We start from the raw sequence: 19,085 nt of genomic DNA, 5'->3' as shown, positions 1-19,085 counted from the left end.
GACTGCAAATGCAGCACCCTTGAGTCAGTGCTGAGCGTCGATGGGAGGCTAGGCTGGCGCTGCTCTCTGCAGGTGTCTGTCTGATCTGTCTGTAAGCCTGTCAGTCCCTCAGACAGTCCCTGGGGTCAGGGCACACCGTCTCTGCTGCAGGGCACTGCAGCTCTGCTGCTTCCAGTTCTGCTGCCCGGGATGGGGCCCAAGGAAACCCTAAACTGGGACCTGCCTGGCGCCTCCTACCCCGTTCTTTGTTTCTCTTGGAAATGCCTTGCTTGATACATTGTATGATTTCATTTGTGGACTTTTTCCCTTTTGTTTTTCAGGCTGAAGTAACAGTCCTCTGGAAGAGCTGGAAAATACACAAGTAAGTATTTAGTTTTGTGGGTTTTTTTCTTCCTCCTCTGAGTCATCTTTTGGAAGGCCACGTCATTTGCCACTGTCTGTCTAGAGAGCTCAGACTGACTTCCCAACACTGGAATTTAAATTGTTTAAGATCAGGTGGTGAATTTTTCAACATCTTGGAAGAATTTCAATTGATGTTTCAGGTTTCATTGCAGATGAATTTGAAGCAAAAGTGCTTTCAAACACTCTTTGCTTTCTGCCAGCATCAGTACAAAAGCCTTGAGATTTTGGGTGGGTATCTAGAGAAATATGTATTTTGTGTTTTTTATTAGAATTTGTATGAATAGAGGCAAAAGAATAGCAGGGTCTATTTTTAATTGACCTTAATATCACAGGTTTGGCCAGCCTCTGCTCAGTTACATGACTGCAGGTGATCTGGATTTGTGCTGTACCTTCAGCAGGGCAAGCGAGCACAGAGCTGGCCCAGATTAACCTGTGCAGAGCTTTCCATCCATCAAAGTGTAAGAGATTTAGCTTTTACAGAGTGTGCAGGTCTCATCTGAAACTTCCTTCTGGCAGGTGTTCTTCTCTCAAAGTGCATTTTCTCTGCCCCACCCACTGTCCCCAAAAAAATATCTTCATGATCTTTATAAAAAATATTCAACGAAGACAACGGATCGTTGTCTGCAGGGAACTGAATACAATACTTGGTGTCCAGAGTGTTGATTTTCCTAGGGAAAAATACAAGCTACTACTCCCTCTCCTGGCCTCATAGGGGAAATATATGGAATTGTCAAAAGGGGGCATTCTTGCTTTTTCAGACAGATGAAAAATAAGTCATAAAATAAGTGTATAGTTAGACCTGTCATTTAGGAAGAGTAGAAATTGCTCAAGCTGAAAATCTTTAGCCAAAGCAAATATAACAGATGGAATATTAAATATCAGAAATGATTTGCAGACTAATTTAATCCCTTATTTGTGGACAGAGGTTTTATCTATTTCACCTAAGGTTTACCCAAAGCTTTTGTTAATTGAGGAAAATGCCCAGTGCAGTTACACATGCACTGTCTGTATCCAGAAATACATATCCCTTCCCACTGTCATTTAACTCTCAGAGGATAATTCTCCATATCTGTGTTCTGGCAAGCCTGGAATTGCCAAGTAAGAGTTGAACAAATTGTGTATTCTTCTAAAAATCTCTTGAAAGGGCAAATCCTAACGTATAACCTATCTGGAAGTAGCTCTGGAATCTGAGAAGTTACTGATGCCCTGGGAAGCCCTTGGTCAAGGAAACAAAAGCAAATCCAGGGCTGACTGTGCAAACAGAGAATGGGTTTGGTTTTAAGCTTCTGTGTTCAGAGATGTTATCAAAGATATTTACTTCTAAGTTTGCCTGAGCATTTATGGATTAAACCTGTTAATAAACAGGTTCAAACTGGTGCTGATAATTCCTGTTTGTAACCAAATTTTACTCTGCTCTTAGGTATTTCTTGTGGTTTTATTTATTCTAGTGTTATGATCCTTATGATTAGGTAGAGTCTTCATATAAATGGCAATTAATATGCCGTGCCTTTAATATTCTAGATCAACTAGAAGAAAGCAAATATATGACCTGCATTTAAAAAGTCACATCTGAAGATATCTTTTTTTCCCCTCTTGCCTAAGGAATAATTTTCTTTGTATTTCAGTTTATTTAGCTAATGCAAATAAAAAATATTTCTGCCTTAAGTTTATAGAATATTTTAGTCACTGTATTTTAAAAAGATGCTACTTTTCCACCAAGATTCTGTTTTTCACACCTCAGCATCTAATTTAAATGTAGTGGAGTGTTAGGATTGGGATAATATTTTTCATGCTAAGAGGTAGAATCAGAAAACACCAGCACCACAAGGAGGTCACAAGTATGTATCTGAAGAGAGAGCCATAAAATAGTTCAGTTTTTAAAACAAACAGAAAACTGCAATGATCTTTCTGTGCTACCCTTCACCTCCTGCAGTCATTTGTACTTGAGGGGAGAGGGTGCAAGGCACTGCCAGATACTCCTGGCTCAGGTTTATAAGCAGTCACTGAGCTGCACAGGAGCAGGCAGTGTTTACACTGACAGTTTTCTCCTGGCAGTGGAAGAAAAACACTGGCCCCAAGCACCTGATTCTGAGCTCCTCATATCTCTTCTTAGCCAGGGTGGGAGGTTAATTTGGAGTTAAGTGCACCAAATACTCGAGTTTGTTACGCTTAAACTGCTTTAAACTGCTAATGTAGACATCCTCTCACAGGGACCCGGGTATTTGGAAAAGATTAAGTTGAAATGAGCTGGAGGTACAGAACAAAGCTCTGACAGAAAAGCAGTTGTAGGTGTAAGGAAGAAATCCAAGTGTTATCTGCACTCATCAACTCAAAAATAAAACATGAGCAAAGAATTTCCATTAATCCACTCTGCAAATGAAAAGGTTAAAAGGTGAACAGAAAACTGGCAAGGTGGTCAATCTGCACCTTAAGTGACTGAATATATGTTTTTTGGGATGGTGCCTGCAAGGAGATCCTTCCCCTATGTGTACTGTGACCAGTTTTAGGATTGCTCTGTGTGTGTAACTCTTCTGTTTCACCCTCTTTTGTACTACTTTGCACCAAGTGCAGCTCCTGAGGGTTGACTACAGCAGGATTTAAAAATGCAGATTGCCATTCTGCTTTGGCTCACATAATGCCCAGGTGTGTGCTTTGGGCATGGTTGTACTCCACTGCAAGTTAGTAGGTCTCCTAAGATAAATGATATGTTATTACTATGATTTTTTATTAGCAATCTATTATTAGTGTCCTTTTGGAAGACAAAGTGCTGTGGTTTTGTTTATTAGCTTCTTTTTGCAGGTGTGAGGGAGTGCAAGATATGTAGCTATTAAAAACCCTGAAATAACTATAAATGATCTTCACATGCCATGAAGCAGAAATCAGGTGATGGATTACTTGTAGGCTACCCCAAAAATGTGTTTGTGAGAATAAATGATAGTATTCTCAAACAAAAGACTTGCAATCCCAAGTCAGACCTGATTCCAAAATGCAGAAGAGGGAAGGAGCTCACAGTGACTGTAGGGAGATATCAAGTAAAGAAGGCCACAGGCTATGAGGGTAAAGGGCCATACAGACAGCCTGGAATAATCACTTGTAGAAGAGCATGGAGTAAGTTCTAAGTCCTGGAGTTCTGTTAGCAATGATAAATTCAAGCAATCAAAGTTATTTTGATTATACTACTACTACACAATGAAATATTTTTCTTCAAATTGCTGGGGAAGGGTAATCCAACCAAACAAAACCCCAGCAGAAAACTGGTGATCAGGAGCCTGAAAATGAACTCAAATTCTGCTAGTTCACAGCACTAAGAAGGGTGTAACAGCAACGAGGTGTTCCATAAATGCAGGGATTGAAATTCCCAAGAGGAACCAGCTTGGGTGGACATTAAATAAATAATCAAAGGACTTTCTAGTGCTCTGGCTTGACCCACTAAAATGGTTCCATTAGAGGCCAAGCCTGCCTAACTCTTGTTTAAAAAATGGATTTGTGAGAACTTGCACACCACTCCAACACTTTCCTATTTTAACTTCAGCCAGTGATGAACTGGTTAAGGCTCTTTTCAGCTTTTAAAAGCTTCCAAAAGAAGCTTCAGATGCCTGGTTCCTATTACCTCCTAATATCTCTTTGGAATACAAGTGTTAACTTTTCTCAGGCATACAACAGACTTCAGTTTAAGTAAGAATCAGCATGAGAGGTTTCAATACTAAATTAGAACTTGATTCTGTACAGAGTTCAAATTTGGCATCAAAAGTATCAAGATTTGCATGTTAATTTGGCTGTGAATTTCCATGTGGGCTGCTGGACATCCTTCATTTGAAACCATTGTGCTGTAGACTTTGATTTAATTTAGAGGGGATGGAAAAAACCAAAATCCTTAAGAGGATAATCCAGGGAGCCCTGAAACCAGTCTGAATTTGTCCTTGCAATGAATGTAGTGCAAAACTTTATGAAGATAACACTTTATTAGGAGAATTGAGAAATTAAGTTGATTTGTTTTTCAAACTCCCCCACAGAAACTGCTCAATTGATTTCAGAAGATAAACATAAATGAAAATTTGTGATCAAGTGTCTACTTACAGGTAAGAGCAAAACTTCAGTGGATTCTTGGGAAAATGTGAACCAAGTTCTGGGACTCTTGACTTAGCTTTGTCTTCAAATATTGTATTAAGAAACCAGGCAGAGAGGTGCTTTTGGAGCTAGTGCTGGGTGGGAAGCAAAGAGCAGAATGATAAATAATGTGTTGGTCTCTGGGAGGAGAGGTGTCTTGTTCCTGACACACTGTCAGGAAGATGTTTTGTGGATTTGACTCTGTGTTGAGGAACACACACCAGTTACTGAGTAAGTGGTTTTATGGGGAGTCTCACCCACGTTACAATAAACGCAGCTCCAAGATAACGTGGCTTTTATGCCTCTACGCTTTTTGGATGATAACTGTGAAAAATTACCTAGGGAAGGTTAGCAGGCTGTACCTGTGGCCATTTTCTCATGACCCCTGAGTGATAAAGTTTGCTATCTTGGATCATGATGTGCTGTCAAATGACAGGTTTGCCTGTCTGGCCAACGAAAAGTAATTGAGGAGTGTTACGGTTTTACAATCCAGGTTTCACCGAATTTGTAGCTTTTTGAGCTGTTAGACCTGAACAAAATAGGTCAGTGTTGACAGAATAAGATTGGCTCTCACTTTTCTTCAGATTTTGACTATGGTTTGTGTGCATCTCATACCTGAAAGCTTCATATGGGAAGCATGTAGTTTTCTGGAGATATTGCTGTTGGAATTTTACTTACAGCTCAAGTTAGGATTTTTTGGTGTTATGGTACAATATTGTTTTTTTTCTGTTCTAAAATCTGTATATGGAATCCCAGATCTGCATGAATTTGAACAAGTAATTTGAAAGGCTCCTGTAAGTAGGGAATTGGGAAATCCCTACCAGCTGGAACTACTTAATAGTGGAAGCTTTGCTGACCTGAGGTGAGCTGTCCACAAGCCATTTATTTTTGTAGGTATAGGGCCAAGATATGGAGCAGCAAATTTGCTTCTCTTGCTCTATTTCTCACACCCTCCCCTTCAGTAGGGGTTTTATCTGTTGCACCCATGTTGTGTCTTGATGTATTAGTAGCTGGAAAAACAAAACAAAACCCCCCAACCAGATGTGTTTTGTGTGGTGATTGGTTTTTTTTTTTAATATTCTTGAGACAGAAGTATCTGTGTAAACAGATCCTTATGGCTGAGATTTTCTGTAGCTGTTCAATACCTGCTGACTCTGTGACTATTTTTAGCCACCACATACATTAAACATTACTATTTTTAGGCAGCTTCCTCAAGTACTTTCATCTGCATGAAATGTATTGTCTTGCCTCTTGGAGTTTGTCTAAGTCAAATAATAAAAAAGCAAAGTATAAAATGATGCTTTACAACATTACAGTGATGCTTTACATCCATTACACTTTTCCAGGTAAGTTATGTCCAGAAAGAGGAAACATTAAAGAAAAAAAGGTTGTTTTGGCTACAAATGACTTTTTAACTCTTTTAGGGAAAGAGACTTCACGTGGGTATCATTTTGGTTTTGGTGTCACTGTTGTGATGTCCTGTTTCAGGGACACAACTTGGTAAATAGACTTCACTGTAACCTCAGAAGAAGAAAATCCCTGGAAATCCTGAACTTCCATATACTGGGGAAAACAGATCTGTATTTGTGCTGCAGTAAGAAGATAGTTCATGATCCAGATAGGAAGGGTGGAAAAAAGCTTTTCTTTGAGGTGTTGGATGAACTGAAGGACCCCAGGATGAAAATGTTTTCAGGTTGCATGTAGTGCAAAGGTGGTGGCACAGCTGAGATGAGACTGGTGCTCAGTATGCATAAAACAGTAGAAAAGGTGTTAAATGAGCTGGAAAAATTAGGAATGATGGAACCAGTGTGGTGACCAAATGCTCTTCCTTTGCATGGAGTGCCTGAACTCCTTGCTATGGACTCTCTGTACATTTGCTAAAGGTAAATGGAGCAATTAGGATAGCACAGGAATTATGAACCAAAATTCCAAAGTAAACAAAGTGCTTAAATACACTCAGGAAAGGAAAATACTGTTATATTAGCACTGGTCTTCAGCTGACCACATGCTAGATTGAAGCAGCTTTGTAAAGGAAAACACTTGTGGGAGAAAAGTATGTAATCAACAAAGTTTAAGCTTATACCTTGTGATTTAATATTTTAGTGTGAAATAAATGAAAACATTTTGAAAAAATGTTTTTCTACGTTAGGGAAATATTTTTTTTCCTACTTAGGGTTGATATTAAGAAATGGTTTTTACAGGAGACTAAGGTAGAATGTTTCCAGCCTGCAGTTATCATGGATTTTCTTAAATTAAAAAAAACTCACAACCAAACAACAAAAAAATCCCAACTTGAAGCAACTCTGAGGGATTTGCTAGCTTATTATTTCGCCCTGAGGCAGGATCAATTTTACCTGTTATTCAAGACAGAAATTGGTCTGGCTTCACTTTAAGACCATTATGATAAAGAGTGAGTCTTCCTGCTTTCCTCTGTTCATGTTTGATTATCTTTACCTGGTATTTTGCCTTATCTGTGTACAGTAAGTAGTCAGGTTTTGCAGCAGCCTTTTGCACAGTGGAAGGCTGTTACAGTGTCCCCTCAAATGGGCTTTGTTACACAAAACAAATTCCCTAAGGACAGTCAAATTTAGCACAAATAGAAAAATATAATGTAGGAAAGACAAGGATGAGACTCAAAGCCAAACCCAAATGCCAAGTGCAGAAACACTCACCCTGTTTGCTCCTCAAATCTTTGCTGCTTCATGCAAGAGTTTTTCCTTCTAAATACCTCCTTGAAGGACAGAAATTGTTTTGGGCTTTGCAATTCTGCCTCTGTTAAAGGGTTCAGTTTCTCCACAATGTGGGGAGTTTTCCCCAGTTTGTAGCAAGTGGCTCTTTGCTGGGGTCTGCACTGGACAGGGCACTTGGTGCATTCCACTTCCACCTTGTGGAGGGGAAGGATTAGAGAAGTTGTTTCATGAGCTGCTCTGTCAAATAGCCTGAGAGACACCTTGCCTCCCATAAGACTTCCACATCTGAATCTCATCTATCAAAGGAAAGTCTGATATTTTCTAGGATGCCACAATTTGTGGAAATGAATGAGCTTAATTAAGCTCATGGGAAGCTCTCACAAATGGCTAGAGATAAATATCAAATGGGGTCAATACACTGTCATGAGACTTTTGGCTTGTTACTGGATGTTCCCATCCCTTTGGGATGGCCTGGAGGGCAAGGACTTCTGAGAAGATTGGGGTCGGCCATGATTAAAGCTATATTTAGAAACTTTTTTAATTGCATAGACTTCAGGCACATTAGAGCTGGCTGATTTTTTTTTTTTTTTAATGGAACAGTTTTCTGTTAGAAAATGCAGTTTAGTGGAAATGGGAGTGTTCCTTGGGACTGTGTCAATCTGATTGTAGCTTTTGACAGAAAGGGGAAATTAACTCAATTTGTCAGTGCTTTAGTAATATGAGTGTGTCATTTGGACAATGTGTGCCTTATTGAACTATTTGACATGTTTCATGTTGGAACTCAAAGCAGAATTCAAGTAATTGTACTCTTACCAAGATACCACTTTCCATATATGATAACTATTATCTTCTACTCAATAATTTATTGATGGTAAATCATATTAAAGTGGAACATGTGGGTAGACACAAAACTTCTGAGTGTCACTGCCACAGAATGGTATTTATTATTTTATTCTAATAAAATAAAAATTAGGTTCTAGATTAGATTCTAATAAAAATTTAGAAATGCTGGAATTTCTTGGAAAATAGAAGTTGTCCTCAGCATGAAGAAGAGTTGGCAGAATAAAAAAAATCAGATCTTGCTATAAATTAACTCTGTTGGTGATAAAGATATTTACCAGTTTTGTGAGTCTGGAATGAAAGTGGTGGCCTCAGATTTTTCTACAGGAAACATAAAACATTGGAAAGTACTCGCTGAACATAAAGGGTGACCCACACAGTAAAAATCAGAGGTCTGGGAAAAAATACTGTAGGAGCACAGATTATATGAAATAATTTGGAAAGCCAGCCTCAGGGGGGGGCCTGGCCTGATGGAGACACAAAGGAATAACCTTAAGAAAAAGCAGTATGAACATTCTGGATGTACCCAAACATTTTTTTATGTAGATAAATGCCACCAAGAAATTGCTTTTGAGCAAATCGAACTCTTGTACTTTGCAAGGGACACGACCAGGCAAGCTGTGAGGGGACATGGGGGAAATGCTCATTGGGGTGATGGGATCAGCGCCTGGGTTTCTGTCACAACTTGCTGGCTCCTACAGTGGGTGGATTGGCAACAAATTCATTCGCACCTTTTTGCTGGGGAGAGGAAGGTGTTTGCTGCCTGTCAGTTTGGAACTCACTTTTTAAAGGGTAGGTGAACTGCTTAAGGCTAAAAACCCAAGGACCAGTTTGTGATTGTAGTGTTAGAAGAGGAAAGTGGAAAAACGTGGCATGAGGGCTGAGGGTTTCTTGCACTAGTCTCTTGTTTTAGTTGTACTTGGCATTGTCCCTTTGGTGTTTTACAACCAGCAAAAGATCTCCTTGCTAGGGCTGTTTCTTGAAAAAAATTCCACTTCTAGGTTTGATTCTTGGTTGAATTGGATGCCTGCTTTTGAATTTGCACAGGGGGTTATAATTTTGGGCATGTGTAGAGTTGCTTCTAGCAGTTTGGTGTAGGGAGTGGGCTGATGTGATACACCTGGGATGGCTGGCATCACAAAGGGGTCTCAGTGTCTGCACAGGTAAGTGCAAAGATAACCTCGTAGAGTGGATGTTTCTGCCTTCAGCCATTCAGAAAATCAGCTCCAATTTAGTTCCATGTTTTGTAAACTTCCTATTGGAAGTGTTATTTTTAGCACCACGGCATATTTTTGTTTCCCTTTCTCAGCAGCTGACTGTGTTGCATTCATGGCTGGAGCACTCCAAGTCAATTGCCAGCACTGACTAATGCCATCAAGCATAGCTTGTGCCTCCAGAATCACACCACAGTTCTCCAGTCTCTAGATGACTCAGAATCATACTCTGGACCCACAAGCTAAAATTCTTAAGTGGTACCATTGATGAAGGAAGGATTTTTTGCATTACATGAGCATACAGGAGGGAAATTTTTTCCTTGGTTTATTTTTCACATTGAAAAAACAGCAAAAAATAATATAATACAACTTAATATATGCTGCTGTGTCCCATCTTGGGGGATGATTGTGTCATTCCATATGCTGTAGCTAAACATAAATGAACTGTTATTAATGATTGCCATAATGTTTTCTAGCAGTTAGCTGGCTGTGATTCTAGGAATTTTTCTCCACTGTGTTTTGAAGGGTTAGGTTATTTAAACTTACTATCAAATAGAATCAGATCAAAGTGAGCTAATTTTTCTTAAACACTAATCATTTTAAGGCTATTGAACTAAATATAGAGTCAGTTCATTAAATCATTAAAACAGCCTGCAATAATGCTCACAAAGTCATTATAGTGCTATTCCCCAGCCAGAGAGGTGGTGTTGCCTTAAGCACAGTTTAATCAAATTAGATGGTGGGTTATGTCCTGGGGTTTCTCCTATTGATATTCATTAAAAATACATGATTTATCACTAATCTCTGTAAGGTATATCCTACTCCTCCAAATGAATTTTGTAAATGTCAGGGGGAAGAAAACAGAATAGTTTATTGTTATAAGAATGTAAGTGTGGTGTGATCACATTTACATTTGTATAATATGTAATTTAGTGATAGATGATAATTTTAATGTGCCTTTAAAATTTCTGTCCTTAGTTAAAAAGTTAACAAAAATGGAAAACCCTCAGGAATAGCCACTTTATATTTTAGTGCTGTATAAGCATATGAATTAACTTTGGAACTAATTATTCTGTAGATCGTCATATAGTTTCTCTTATAGATTGTCTATAAAAGTTCACTGTTTAATTTCATGTACTCCTTTTGGCACCATTTTCCCTTTTTTCCTTTCATTTGGAACACTTCAGTGTTGTAGCTCCCCTTTCCTCTTTTCCCTTTTAATTTTGAGGCTTGCCTTGTTTTAAATGTCGAGGAAACATTGATGAGAAGACCACACACAAACATTCCCCTCTGTGCTGTCACCACTGCTCCTTTTAAGTGAAAATTTCTTCATTAATACAATGCTTTTTAATCTTGTAACAGTCTAAAAATGGAGTAGATTGATTATATCACCCAGCACTCAAATATGCAGCTGGTTAGTGCTACTGTGAAGCTCTACCATGTTTCAGACCAGGATCAAACACATTTAATTAGTGCTTATTTGGAATCAGTACAATCTTAATTCCTCAAACTGGAATTTGTCTGAATTATATCAACTCTGAAGTGCCCTGTGAATTTCTATCATTTTTGTATTGCTGTTACTTATGAATCTTTGATACCACTTGGAAGCCCAGCTGAACATCCCCAGTGGTACCTCTTGCTCTGAGGGTTTCTTGGTGTTGTGCTGTCACTTCTGTCCAGGGATGAGCCACCTACTGAACTTGGTTATGGCTCCTGCAGTGCTTTCCCTGGGTCAGGGTTCTAAAAGAATAGATTGAAGATTTCTGGGAGAAATGGATCAGGTTCTCAGTGCCCTGAAAATCTTCTGCCTAAGCTGCGAGTTTACCCAACACTGCTTGGCTCATGGCTTTGCTATGTGGACAGTAGGGAACTATTGACTTGATTGTTGGGTATTAATCATGTTACCACAGAATTGCCACTTAATTGAGATGGGCTTGAATTAAAATATAAGTTGTTGTAATTACTGAGGTGATGTAATTACTGAGAAGTTCATGTAGCAACACTTGCAGTAGGAACTTCAGCTGTGGTTTTCAAACCCTGTCCCACTTGAATTTGTCAGCTGTGCCAAAAGCTATTGTCAATTACTCTGAGGTAGATCTGAACAGATTGCTGCTGTCGTGGGCTCTGCTGTTGATTTACACTGGCATGTCTGAAAGAGGAGCTTGGTTTTACACCCCTCAGAAATTGAAAAAATTATCCTAGGTGGGTAATTACTCTGCTGGAAACCTGAATACCAGTGGCTTTGGATTTGCTGGGCTGTAGCTAAATGCAATTGTGATTCTAGACCAGTTGAAGCCTCTCTCTTGGTGGTGTTGAAGTTCCCCCCTGCCTCCTGTACACTGGCACAGGAGCTTGTCTCATGCTAAGGCAAGCAGGTTAAGGAACCTCAGCCTGCAGAAAAGCTTTCCTATTGGCAGCTGAACTCATCCTAGGATGTCTTATGTGGGACTTGACAAATGCCAGTTCTAGGTGCAAGGATGTGGTCAGGGATGTACAGCATGGTGAGGAGAAAGGCAGGCCAGGAGCAATGCTGGGAGGGGCTGGAAATGGCACAGAGCTGAACTCTGAGTTAAAGAACAGTAATGCTTTTGCTCATGATCTTATTTCTTATTTCCTGCCATGTGTGGGGTTTTTGTTTGGGTTTTTTTCATACTGAAGTTCAGTGAATTTTCTGAAAATCAGAGCTTTTGTTCTACACTTTCTAGCTCTTGTTTTGTGAAGGAAAGCTTGAAAACCTGTCCTAAACATAATGAGGTTCCATTGATTAAGACTTGAAGAGTTCAAATAGAAAAGATACCCTTTTTTCTCCCCTGGCTGCCCATGTTATGGTTTATAACCAGACCCCTGACATTTCTGGAATGTGAGTTGTGGTTGTTGATTTTTTTCAGTGTGCTGGGCTGGCAAAGTGGAGTAAAGGAAGCAGCCCCAGAGGCAGCTGAGCAGCACAAAAGCCCTGTCTGGGTTCAGGAGCTGCTGGGGCAGGGTGCAGTGTGTGGGGCACTGTCTGCATGCACCCCAGAGAAGCTGTGGTGTAGGTCTGGCAATCAGCCCATGAGCCCTAATCCTGCAAGCATACATCACACCCTCCATTTTATACTCATGAGAAGCCCAGCCTAAGTGAAATCCTTTTAAGTTGTGGGTCTAGTGCTATTAAACATCTGCCTTTCAGTGATTTTTTTATTGTTATTATTTTTGTGAGATTACATATAATGTATAGGTAAGTACACATGTATAGGATTTGTTCTATCAATTTTTTTAAAAGGCACTATATGAAACATTAGGTTTTTTTCCTGTGATAAGTCCTCATAATAAAGTGCTTATGAATGACACCATCTACTTTACCTGGTTTTACTTTAGAAACAAAACTTTTCAAAGCAAAGTGTGAGGCACAATAGGGCAGCTGGCTGTTATCCATAGGCTCTTCAGCTCCAAAGCCTTTGAGGTGAGATGTGAACAAGACTGTGCCTTAATTATTGGCAGCAACTAGCTTGGCTTTTCAAAGTAATAAATGGGGGTCCTTACAAAGTCTCTTCTTAAGTAGCTAAATGCATAATCCACCCGGGATATTGTTTTAAAATTCATTTCATCTTTAGTAATTTGATCAGAGAAAGAGTTGTATTGGTCATTTCTCTTGTGTAAGAACTGTGTCGCACCTAGGGGCAAGGAACATTTATTTTCATGATTAATACCTGTGAGTTTCATGGCCTAATGAGAAAGCCCTAGATGTATTTGAAATGAAATTGCCTTTTTTTTTTTGACCCTTTGTTCAATTCATGTAAACACTCTGACGACTGTCCTTCTCCTTGTGGGTCTGAAGATCCTGTAACACCACATAGCATTTGTTTGTATATGTAGTTGCAATGTTAAGGTAAGGGAGTTCCAAAATAAATAATTTTAAGTGGACACCTCTATATATTTGTGTAACTTATTACATTTCTCAAAGATGAATAGCCCTGGAATTGTGAAAGTGAAAGCTAATGGAATATTTTGCCCTACTTTCCCTGGCACCCAATCCAACCTCGCAAGAAATCTACTGCTGGGTTCTGTGTTGCTATTAAGTCTATCAGTCTCTTCGCTGCAACCTCCTCTTTGTTGAAGTCCAGTCCAAAATACATATATGTACCAGAAAAAAACCCCTACTTAGTATATTCCTACCTGCACTGTTTCCATCTCATGTAATGGCTTGGCTTGAAGGTATCTTGAAGGGATTTTAAACACCCAGTCTTCCCTCTGCCCCAGTGTAAAAGCAGCATTAGTCCTTGATGGTCTCACTGCAGTGTCATCTTTCCTTTCTCTCATGTCAACTCTTACTGTAACTTGGCTGCATTCAATTGAAGATGCTCAGTGTGAAAGGTGTGTCTTTATTCCCCAAATCCTTCATACCCTTACCGCTTTGAATGAATGCTACAACATTCACACTTGATTTGCTGGTGTGGTTTTGCACTTGTCTTCCTTTGGTTCTCCTGCTCCTTTAAAAATCATTCACTGAAAGTGCATCTTGCTCTGTAAAGACCAGAAGAAATTAGAGGAATGCCTTGGAGTGGGCTGGGAACGGAGGACATGGAGCCCTCATGATAGGCAGGAAAATACTGAAAGATAGGCTCACCTGCTGGAGCTACTGGTGTCATTAAATGCTTATCCACAGTGTCCAGAAGCTTCAGCGGGTGGCCAGAACTCCACTGTGTAAGGCAATTAAAATGACTGATGTCTTAATAAAAAGGCAGCATGTAGTTGATATTTTGGCTGTTTGGTGTCGTATTGGCATGATTTAAAAGCTGCATTTTGTTTCTGTCTTGACATCCACCACCACAGAAGTTAACTTCAAAAATAAGAAGTGATTGTGCCAGTTGAGTAGGGGTGCCCTGAGCAAGGCTTGGAGTCACTGGCTGTGGCCCACCTCATTGAGTGGTACTTTCACCTCAGATAGTGGCATCTCTGGACTGAGGCTGTTTGGCCAGTGCCATTAGCTCCAAGATGCTGAGCTTTGTTTGACAAAGCCAATGTTACATTAAAACATCATTGAGCTAAATCAATAGCTGTGCTGCTCTGAATGCAGTGCTGGCAGAGACAGTGCCCCTGGTTTTCATTTCAGATGCTGCTGTTAAAATTAATTTCAAGGATTCACCCTTCCCTCTGCAGAAGATAAAGCACATTAAAGACTTTGGTTGTTTATACTTATTGTGTCCCAAAAAAAAGGATAGAGCAACTGAGAGAAGCAGAAGCTTTGTTTTACCAGAGAAGAGGAAGTAATTCTTGGAGGGTCTCTGAGGACTTTTGCCATTAGGTCAAGACCCATGATTGGGAGCTCAGGGTGCAGGGTGGAGTTCCCCTCTTGTCTCAGTGTATGAAACCTGCTTCTTGTGGCCTGTCACGTAAGCATGGTCTGTTAGTCACTTTTTCCCCTGAAAACAGTTCCTGCAAATAGAATAAAACATTCTTTCATCTTGGTGCAAAAAGTATAAGAATTTAACAAATTTACATGCACTTTAGTTAACAACTTGTGTGGTAGATTTACCATCCACCCCCTAAAATACAGACTGATGTTTCTATTAATTACAGGATGATTACTTTGCAGCAGGATAAATCAGCCCCTGCTGAGCTCCAGGCTGCCACAGCTAGTCTGGTACCTATGCCTGAATTCAATACTTTAAAGCTGACTTCAGTATTTCTTTCACAGGTAGCACCTGTCTGAAGGCTCCTAGACATAACCACAGACACCTCTAATGTCAGTAGAATCCCTGCCTTCTGGGCAAGTCTGAATCACTTCCTTAGTATTTATCAGAGATAAAAAGTAAACATGCTTATGGAGCTTATCGTGTTTCCGTCCTGCTTGTAGCATCACGTGTGTGCACATCTGAATGCACAAACCCATAGCATGAGCTCAACTTGGAAAGCATCTGCTTGCTTGATTGGTAAATCAGATATTTCCCTATGAATTTGACATTGTCCTGACTTTATTCTCCAGGGGATTTTGAAAGAGTGTCCACATGCTGTGAGCCTATTGGCTCATGGTGCTTTGCTCACTAATTTCCACATTGATGTGTGCATATGATACATATGGTGTGTGTGAACATTTGTGCTGTTTCAGTGAGAAAGATGCAACCATAGTCATGTTACCTAAATAAGAATTTATCTGTTCAAAGCACTACTCAGGAGTGCATGATTTGGCAATGGAAACCATTTCTTAATAAGTGGTGTCTGGTTTTAGCTCTGACTGCTATCGTTTCAGACTAGACAGGTTTTGGCTGTTGCAGATTTTTGTTCCCCTCTCTTTCATCCATTGTTCTTTCTACCACAAGTCTCTTATTGCTCTCAGTGCCTCCCCAGATGTTTCCCAGTCTGGAATGACTTGCCTGTCATTGCTGTTCAGAACGTGCCAGTTAGGTTTGACCTTTTGATGTGTGGTGGAGCTGAATTCTCTTTTCTTGGTAACTGAAAATGTATTTTCTGAAACTGCATGGTATGGGACACTGTATGTACAGAAATGTTGTTGTGGTGGTTATTGTGGTAATGAAATACCTGTTGAGTTCTCAGCAGTCAAAAGAGTCACTTAGAATAATGAAGACATTTGAATACAAGGCCAGTGGGTTCATTCCTGTTTTACTTCAGGGTCTCTTAGGAGTCTTCTCTATGTTCACAGCTACTTTTCTGTTGCTTGCACTTCCTCATGTGTCTCATCTTCACTCATCATGACGTTGATATCACTTGACATGTCTGGCCAGCATACAGCATCTGTTATTTTCCACACTCAGGCCACTACCCTGGAAGTGTAGAAAAAATGATTCCTTCTTTCTAATGATCTGTGCCTCATTATTTGATTGTCTTATATATGACTTCATACCTGCTCAATTCACATTCTGACTTGCTGTCTTTTTGAGTGGCCATCCTGAGAGAAAGATGGATCCAAACACTTCTGGAACTCAGTCTGGGTGGATGCATTTTCTGACATCAGTGCTGTGTAGCTCATTGGGATGGAGCCCACATTCTGCTTCACTGAACACCCCTTTTCATGTGGCAGCACCCTGAGGTTGTCCTTGTTCACCAGTTCCTTGTGAAGGCTGTGCTGCATTGAATTACAGTGTCTGTATTGCAGTTTTGCCTCTTGTCATACCAGTAGTTTATCTGTATCTGAAGGGCTCAAATGATGGTGTCAACAAGCCCCAGTAACCTCTGAGCCCAGCTGCATCTTTAGCAGTGGTATCTTCTGAGTTTCTTTTCAGATTCAGCTTGTAGCTCGTGCAATAAAAACAAGGATGGGCTGTGTGTAGGTCTGTAGCAGTTTCCAGCTTCAATGTGTGTAACTTTTCCCCACCTTTGTGCTTTCTAGCAAACACCTGAAGATACAGCTGTGCTCTGCCATCCTGTCTCCTGTGCCCATACCCCAGAACAGTTTTGATTCTGAGTCTCAGAAATCCTGCTGGCTGCTTTGTTGAAGACATTAATATTCCTTTGTGGCAGGCTGGTTCCCACATGGCACTCCTTGGCATCTGCTGGTGCCCACTGTGCTGTGAGGTGACTGTTGTCCTTCCACAATACCCGGTGTCTCTGGCAATGACTATTGGGGCTGCTCTGGCCCACTCAGGTGCTGTTTCTTGACGAGTGTTTTTTCAGAGGCCTTGCACAACTTCTGTGTCAGTGCAGAAGTGCTGTTACCTGGCTCTAGGAAGGAATCAGGTGGGCACAGAGGCCAGGAGGACCCAAAACAATCACCTGCCTTTTCAGTAGCCTCACAATGCTTATCCAGCTTCTGGGTTCTGTGACTTCAGCAGTGATGCCTTCAGCATTTATTTTATTGCTGCCATAATTTTTCTTTCATGTGAGGGTGCTTGGTGAAACAGATGCTCTGCTGGCTAGACTGTTCTACTTTTCAGGTTTAACATGCCTGGGAAGCATCAACTACTTCAGAAACATTTTGGTAATGCCAGACAGATGTCAGTCCTTTGAGCTGGGGCTTTGTGTGTGTGCATGTGTATGGCTGGAGATGTCTTTGAAGATGCTTGTACTCCATTTATACTTGCAAAAACCTGGCTGATTTGCTCCCTAAACTTTTTAGGGACCCAAACTTTGATCTCTACAGGCCCTTACTGTTGACCTTACTTACACAATGTGGAAGTGGGACTCCAGAAGGGAGGCTGAGGTGTCACCTGAAGTATGGGGGAATGAAGTCTGTGTGTCTGCTCAAACTAAGCAGATGAGGAATGTGAATTTCCTAAGGGAGTACTTGAATCAGTAGGTAGCTGATTACTCCAGGGACTCTCCCTCTCTACTTGTTTCCTTGCTTGAGGACACGGATGTGAATGCTTCATTGCTCTGATGCTGGAGGGAGACTCTTGCTGGATGCTGCTGATTGTGGGAAAGACAGGCAGGATGCTGAAGTGCCACCAATGCCTGTACATTTCATGCCTGCTCATTTCTGGAGCCTTCCCTATTGAGGAGTGCCTCTGTGCCTGTGGAACAGCTTTGTATCCAGGCAGTTCCATGCCTCAGGCTGGGCATTTCAAAATCAGAAGGCTTTGAAGGATCTATAAGAGGATAAACTTCTCCCATGGTGAGTGCAGTTGTGTTCATGACTTCAGGTGAAACAATGGCTTCTGTGCTAGGAGTTTTTCATCCAGGTGTTCTTTTTCCTTAACCTACTTGCAGATTGAATGCTATGGTTGTTGTACTGCTGGGTCATTTCAATGTTACTTTTGTGGTTGCTGTGTTGTTTTCTTCTTTTGTGTAATGCTGTGGAACTTCTTGTAGCTCAGTGCTGTCACTGTTGACCTACAAGCAATTTGGTGTTGCTTTTTTTTTGTGCATTGTTGTTATCCTTGGCTCCTAAACTATTTCAGGCTTTACCAACCACTTGACATTGGCTATTTTGCATCACACTAACATCACATATGTCCAAAAGTTAAAAGTAATTGTTTTAAGAGTATTAGGAAAATTGCAAGGTCTCCAAAGGTAGAAAAAGCCAGAGTCAAAGCTGCTTGGACAACTTAGCTGGAGTTAGTTATGTAAAAGGATGGAAGAACCTGAAGCTTTGAAACCACGCTCTCCTTCCCCAGTTCACAAACAAAAGAGAAATCTGATAGTAGGGGTAGAATGGTGTGTGGGCATGCCATGAAAGACTGTTTGAGTGCCCCAAAGGGCCCAACTCAAGGAATTACTGGTAATCTTCATTTTAGGGCTTCTTAATCTTTTAAAGCCTTAAGCTGGCAAACTAGAAGATTAAACTCTTGTAGGTTTTGGTGAATAATTCCCCGTGTTTGGGGGACAGAAGACAAGCTCTTTAGGTCTGCCCTATGGATATCACTATTTGCATTAATGGAATAATGGAGAGCTGCAGTAAATTGTCTGAAAGTCTGGAAACAGGGTGGGATGCCCTGCTTGCAAGAGTATTATAGCTATTTTCTAATGGTACAGGTAAGAATTTAAAGGTATTGGAGCCAGTTCTAAAGTCCAGATGCAAAGAGTGTGAATACCCACCACACACAAAGAAAGGGTGCTGACAAAAGTGCAGGATGCAGTGATTGTTCCCTTTGCAAGCAGAGTGATCAGTGTGTGTCAGCAGGCTCTTCCAAAACTGGGCAGTCTTCTGTTCAAGTGTTTGCCCACCAGATTTCTGCTCTCCAACAGGAATACTGAAGAGATCAGCTCTGTGGAGTTTAATCTGTGCTTGGGATCTCTTGAGCCAGTGGCTAAAAGATGGAGACAATTGGTTTGCAACTTGAATTCAATTATGTTTCTTTTATGGAGATACAGTGGATTCAGTATGTCATATCAGTATGACAAAAAAGGGAAGTGAATTATCCTGGGCCCTGAAACTATTGTTGGGGAAGGAAAAGAT

The sequence above is a fragment of the Agelaius phoeniceus genome, chromosome 3 (assembly GCF_051311805.1).
Source record: "Agelaius phoeniceus isolate bAgePho1 chromosome 3, bAgePho1.hap1, whole genome shotgun sequence".
In the NCBI taxonomy this organism is placed as follows: domain Eukaryota; kingdom Metazoa; phylum Chordata; class Aves; order Passeriformes; family Icteridae; genus Agelaius; species Agelaius phoeniceus.
The sequence above is the reverse complement of the archived record's forward strand: the minus strand, read 5'-3'. Positions refer to the sequence as shown.